General features: G+C 52.1%; 1 protein-coding gene across 7 annotated transcripts in view; it reads left to right on the top strand.

The window, feature by feature from the left end:
• Positions 1 to 1,392: 1,392 nt before the first annotated feature.
• GNB1 (G protein subunit beta 1) overlaps positions 1,393 to 6,525 on the top strand; it is an 84,693-nt gene continuing 79,560 nt past the window's right edge. For 2 of the 7 annotated variants that reach the window (XM_053575428.1, XM_053575425.1), the window contains exon 1: positions 1,397 to 1,532. The gene's annotated coding sequence lies outside the window, so the exon portion shown is untranslated. Of the gene's footprint in view, positions 1,533 to 1,808; positions 1,964 to 6,525 lie in introns of those variants that run through there. The other 5 variants (XM_053575429.1, XM_053575426.1, XM_053575423.1 and 2 more) reach the window with 4 other exon arrangements.

The raw sequence follows: 6,525 nt of genomic DNA, 5'->3' as shown, positions 1-6,525 counted from the left end.
AGGGTGGGATGGCAGTGATAGCAATGACAAGAACCTGCTTATGCTGGGAGAAAGTGGCGGTGGGTTCCTCACTCCCACGGAAGGGGAGACACCTTGAATGAGCCCTGCAGTGCTCCAGGGCTGCTGAGAAACCTGGAAAACTCACTGCACAGTAACGGTACAGAGGCATCCACCTAATTGTGTGTGCAGACATACCCATGCACACACACTTGTTCTTTTGCTCTGTCTGCTGAAGGGAGTTAGAAGCAAGGACACCCAGTAACCGAGCCTGGCCTCTACAAACCAATGTCCACACAAGAAACCAGGGCTCCCAGGACAGCCTACAAGGGACCGGGTGGCATGGCTGGCAGGAGGGTGAGGGGCAGTTCTCAATTGGGTAGGAAGGTCTGGGCTCTGAAGGTTGGTTTGGGAGGACAGGGTGGGACGTAGAGAAGGTAGCGGACACACACAGCCGCAGAGCAGCGGGGTAGAAGCAGGTTGCAGAGACTCAGTGGTATCCCGGTTTCTCTCCGGCCCCCCGCGGAGGCAGACCTGGTGGTTGGGGCGGTGGGCTACAGAGGGCTGTTGGGACGGGGAAGCCAAGTTCTCCTGGGAAGATAGGCCAGGGGCGCCGGCGGCAGGCTCCACCAACATGCGGAGGTTTCTGAGTACGCTCCGAGGTCCTCCGCCGTCTTGGCCCCCTTTACTCTTCCCCACCCGGGGGCTGGCAGTGCTCAACTGTCTGGCTCCAGCCACGTTAGAAGGGGTTGACCACGGCTGCCTCCGACTGGCTGCCGCCTCCCGCCCGTGGCCACACCCTACAGCAGGGCCTGTGGTCCCAACCGCGGACACCGGGCGGACGTTCCCCCGCCAGCCTGCCCGAGCTTGCGACAGCTCCAGCCGGGAAACCTCCCGGACCCTCGTGGCCCCTGGTCTCGCCCGGTTCTACACTGTCCGCTGGGCCCTGGGGGCCTCCCCGAGCAGAGCCAGCCGCCCGCAGTTCCCAGCCCCCGCCTCGAAGGACCCACCCCCCCACCGTCCCCTCCCCAAGGACCCGCCGTCCGCCGTCCTCTAACCCCGGTCCAGTCCTTGCAAGTCTGAGCAAGGAAGTAGAGGGGTGGGATGAAGGTTGGAGCGCGGGTCCTGAGTGCCGCAGAGGAGCCCCTTTAAGCCGCTTGTGCACGCGCACAGGGCCTGCGGAGGAGAACAAGCGCGCCCGCGTGTCCGTCGGTCCCTGCGTGCTCGTGCGGCGTGCGCGGTGACGCCAGCGCGTGGGGTTTCCCAAGGCTGCGGGCAGGGGCCCGCCGCGCCCATCCCGATGGCTGGAGGCGTCTGAGGGGCGGACGGAGGCGGCGGCGGGAGCGGGCGGCGAGCAAGGAGCGGGGTCGGGAGTGCAGCAGCCGCCGCGGCCGGAACGGACCGAGCCACGCCGCCGCGCACCTGCTCGCAGGGCCTGCGGAACGCGCAGTGCGGCCCGAGCGCGACGACCTCCCAGCGGCGGCCGAGGCGGCGGCGGCGGTGTGGACGCGTCAGGCCGCGACGAGGGTGCTGAGGTGAGAGCCGCCGGCCTGACTCCGACCCCGACGCCCCCGCGTCCCGGGCGCCCCTGCGCGCGGGCCCCATCTGCGGGCTGACCGCCCTTCCCCCACCTCCCCGCCCCCACCCGCCGCGGGGCCGCGTCTTCCTGCCCCGCCCGGGCGGGGACTGACAGGCGGCGTCCCGGGGCCAGGTCCGGGGCGGGGTCCGAGGCTCGAGGGTGGGGGTCCTGGACAGGGATCCTCGGGCGCGGCGCACGGCGGGCACTGCTTTGCGGCGGCGGAGCCGGGCGGGGGCGCCGGGGGCGCCGGCCTGCGTGGGAAGTCGGACGTGGCGCTCGGGGCCGCGGCCTCGAGAACAAAGGCCGGGCCGCGGGCCTGCAGGCTGGGCCGAGTCGGCGGCCGAGACCCCCGCACGCGCCGGACGCGCCTGTGCGGTGACTTTAAAGGTAGATCTGCGGGGTGGGTGAGCGCGGGGATGGGGCGCTGGGGCGGGGCGGCCGGTTCAGTGGCGGAGCCCGCGCCTGGCGTCCGGAGGGGCAGGTCGCGCCGGGCCGCGGGGGTGGCCGCCCCTGACCTTCCTCCCTTCGGCGGACCCTCCCCGAGCCTGCGGCCCGCGCGTCGGCGGCCCCGGGGCGGCGGGCGAATGAATGGGTCGGGCGGCCCCGCGCCAAGATGGCGCTGCCTTTGTGGCTCGCGCCCGGCCGGTTCCGCTCGCGGCCTGGAGGCCGAGGGTTGGAGAGGGAGGAAACGGCCGAAGGCTTCTGTGGTCCTCCTGCGCGGTGGGCGTGGGCATGGGGGCTGCTGCGGAAAATTCCGCAGGGGTGGCGGCGGGGGGCCTTTGACTTTATAGGGACTTCCTGTATTTTTCCTTGTGGATTGATAGTTGGTTCAAAAGGTGTTTATATATTTCTCACGTCCTTCAAGTTACGTGGTTAATGTGCAGAAATGGTACCAGCCTTATAAGGATTGTGAGGTGGATTTACCGGAGAAAACACCGATTTAAGAATTTGTATTTTGGGAGGGGAGTTGATGGAAGTAAGAAGGGACAATCGTGTAGAAATATCAACCTGTTAGTGGTTCCTTTTGTATTTTCGTTTTGTTTTCTTATGATAATCTCAGATAATGTTGGTGAGTAAGCAGTTGATTAAGCAACTTGATTAAGAAAATATGTAGATTATTTTTCATGATTAACAAATGGAAGTATTACTTTTGTGAAAACTTTAACTCTCTATACAGTCAAAAACTCTTTAGAGCAAGCATTGTTATTGGTAAGGTTTCTGCAAAAATTATTTTCTAATTTGAAGGTTCTTGGGAGAGGAAGGAGGTCTTTATTTGAAACTAAGGTTTTAATTTTTATGCGGTTGAGATACAGTTCATACTGGATTTTTCTGGAAGGTATATATTACAAAAAGAAAGTGAACAGGCAGTTCCTTTTTTTCCTTTCCTACTAACACTGGGGATGGAAGCTGGTGCCACCGACTTGGAGACACGTCTGAGGGCCTCCACGAGGCGGAACTGGGTGGTAGCTTTTGGCTTGATTATCCTCAAGACAGAACTTTCTGACCTCAGAGCTGTCCAGAAGTGGCCTGCAGCTGGAAGGCTCCAGGACCCATCCTGTCGAACCTGTGGGTAGAGGCAGGACTGCAAGTGTTCATCCATGATTTCCACGATTATGTGCTTTTGGTTTCACAGTCATTGTAAGTGCTACAAATTTTTCTTAGAGGTTGAGAATTTGGAAAACCAAGTTTTGTGATTGTGCCTGTGCTCACTCCTGGTTATCCGTGCTCTAGTGCTCACCAAGATAACTGCCAGCTTATCACCAGCATCCCAGGGTTACAACTCCATCTCTTGCTGAAACGTTTCGGGATTATTTGTATAGAGGAAATTGTTCCAAAGTGAAATTTCAAAACAGAATTGACACTTGTACCAGCACATCTACTGGACAAAACCCTCTTGTATAATGTATGAGTTTATAATATAGCTATATTTATCTCATCAGGGGAGAACTAAGCAGAGTGCCCTTTACCTTAAGAAAGATTTTTGTTTGGGGTATCTTCAGTTATTTCTGGTTGTTTTAGGGGGAGGAGTTGAAGTAAATTTTCTTAGATTTAATTCTAATCTCAAAAGAGATTCAAAAGACTACAGGATAATATATTGTCTTTTTGTTTTTTAAAAGAGTAAAACCTCTTAAGTCGTTTTTCATGCCTAGTGACTTTTCATATCAAAGCTTATTGTATTATCTAGGTAGATTTATGTTGACCACTTGAGAAACGGACACACTTTATGAGGAGTTAATTTATTTCTCAAAGGAGATGGTGTACTATTGTGCAAAAGTACCAAAGCTTTTTTTTTTTCTTTCTTTTGCTTTGGGAAAACTTTCTGTTGGTTTTATTTTTTTTTGTCCATTGGTTAATTGGTCTTAATTGAAAAGTTGTAGATAAAAGTAACTTGGATAAAAGGCTAAAAAAGGTTTTCAGGGTGTCTCTAGACTTAAGTACCATCAAGTGTCTTTGTAGCTAATATTTAATGCGTGTTTTTTATTTCATTTTGAAAGTACAGTATTGGCATTTATTATAGATTCATCATTGGAGTGTTTTTGCTGCTCAGAAAATCTGGCTCATGTTGATCTCTAAATTGGATTAAATTCTTACTGTCTGTGGACTTTGGCTTTAGCATTAGTGGATTGGTAATAGATAGTCTTAGTTTTTTTTTTAATCTGGGCTTGACCATATGCCATGCTATTTTATTTTGAAACCTCTATTTAGTGTAAGTCTCACAAGATGAACAAAAATTTTTAGAAGTGTTTTAAACCTGGTTTAAATTTTTTTTTTTTACAGGTCTTTTTTTTTTTTTTTTTTTTTTTTGGCCGGGGCTGGGTTTGAACCCGCCACCTCCAGCATATGGGACAGGCGCCCTACTCCTTGAGCCACAGGCGCCACCCAAACTTGGTTTAAATTTTGATTTCAGTTGGGGGCAAGACACTATTGCAAGAGGGACTTTGCCTAACAAATGCAATCAGTGTAACCTGGTTTCTTGTACCCTCAGTGAATCCCTAACAATAAAAAAAAATACATATGTATAAAATTTGATTTCAGATTTGCATTTATTGAATCATTAGAGAAATTATGATGTAGGCAGTTCAGTTTGGTTTAGTGAACATAGAATGAGGAGATAAAGGAACAAATTTAAATTGAAACCATCAGAGAAATAATTCTAAAAACTACAGTGTTTATTTTATTTATTTATTTATTTTTTGTACAGACAGAGTACACTTTATCACCCTTGGTAGAGTGCCATGGCATCACACAGCTCACAGCAACCTCCAACTCCTGGGCTTAAGCAATTCTCTTGCCTTAGCCTCCCAAGTAGCTGGGACCACAGGTGCCTGCCACAACACCCGGCTATTTTTTGTTGCAGTTTGGCTGGGGCCGGGTTTGAACCCGCCACCCTCGGTTTGTGGGGCTGGCGCCCTACCGACTGAGCCACAGGTGCCGCCCATGTTTATTTAACATTATTAAAAAAAAAAAAAATAGGCCAAAAAAAAAACATAGGGCAGGTGGGCAGCGCCTGTGGCTCAAAGGAGTAGGGCACGGGCCCCATATGCCGGAGGTGGCGGATTCAAACCCAGTCCTGGCCAAAAACTGGAAAAAAAAAAAAAAAAAAAATTGGGCCAGGCATAGGGGCTCACCCCTGTAATCCAGCACTTTGGGAGGCCGAGATGGGGGAAGTGGGGTATTGTCTGAGCTCATGGGCTTGAGATAAACCTGACCAGAGTAAGACCCTGTCTCTAAAAGTGGCAGCGGGAGGCTGTAGTCCCAGCTACTTGGGAGGCTGAGGCAAGAGAATCCCTTGAGCCCAAGAGTTTGAGGTTGCTGTGAGTTATGATGCCAGGGCTCTACCAAAGGCGACAAAGTGAGACTGTCTCAAAAAAAAAAAAAGAAATAGTCCAAATATATGTGGGGAGACAGTGTGTTTGTATGTGTAAAGAGAGAATCACATTAACTGTTGGAGAAGAAATGGAGTACCACTTCTTTTTATTTCTTTTCTTTTTTTTTTGTAGAGACAGAGTTTCACTTTATTGCCCTCGGTAGAGTGCCGTGGCATAACACAGCTCACAGCAACCTCCAACTCCTGGGCTTAGGCGATTCTCCTGCCTCAGCCTCCCGAGTAGCTGGGACTACAGGCGCCCGCCACAGCGCCCCGCTATTTTTTTGTTGCAGTTTGGCCGGGGCTGGGTTTGAACCCGCCACCCTCGGCATATGGGGCTGGCGCCCTGCTCACTGAGCCACAGGCGCCGCCCCTTTTTATTTCTTAATAGAGAAATTTTTTTTCTTTTTCTTTTTTTGTAGAGACAGAGTCTCACTTTATCACCTTCGGTAGAGTGCTGTGACGTCACAGCTCACAGCTACTTCAAAATCCTGGGCTTAGGCGATTCTCTTACCTCAGCCTCCCAAGAAGCTGGGACTACAGGCGCCCACCACAACGCCCGGCTATTTTTTGTTGCAGTTTGGCCGGGGCTGGGTTTGAACCCACCACCCTCAGTATATGGGGTTAGTACCCTACCCACTGAGCCACAGATGCCACCCTAGTACCCTTCTTTTTAAAGCTATGAGTGTTGTTCCAGAACTCTCAGTTAAGAAATACTGACAGTCCATTTGAGTTGGTCAGTGGATTACAGGAATGCTAAAAGTTTCTTAAATCTTTTAGTTCTTTTTTTTTGTGGAGACAGTCTCACTTTATTGCCCTCTGTAGAGTGCTGTGTGGCGTCACAGGTCACAGCAACCTCGAACTCCTGTGCTTAGGCGATTCTCTTAAGCTGGGACTACAGGCACCTGCCACAATGCCTGGCTTATTTTTGTTGTTGTTTTAGTTTGGCCGGGGCCAGGTTTCAACCCACCACCCTCGGTATATGGGGCCGGCTCCCTATCCATGAGCCACAGACACCGCCCTTAGCTCTCCTTTTGGTGCCTACCTTTGGGTACCATGGTAATAAATGGAAATTACTGCT

The sequence above is a fragment of the Nycticebus coucang genome, chromosome 22 (assembly GCF_027406575.1).
Source record: "Nycticebus coucang isolate mNycCou1 chromosome 22, mNycCou1.pri, whole genome shotgun sequence".
Classification (NCBI taxonomy): Eukaryota; Metazoa; Chordata; class Mammalia; order Primates; family Lorisidae; genus Nycticebus; species Nycticebus coucang.
The sequence above is the reverse complement of the archived record's forward strand: the minus strand, read 5'-3'. Positions and strand labels throughout refer to the sequence as shown.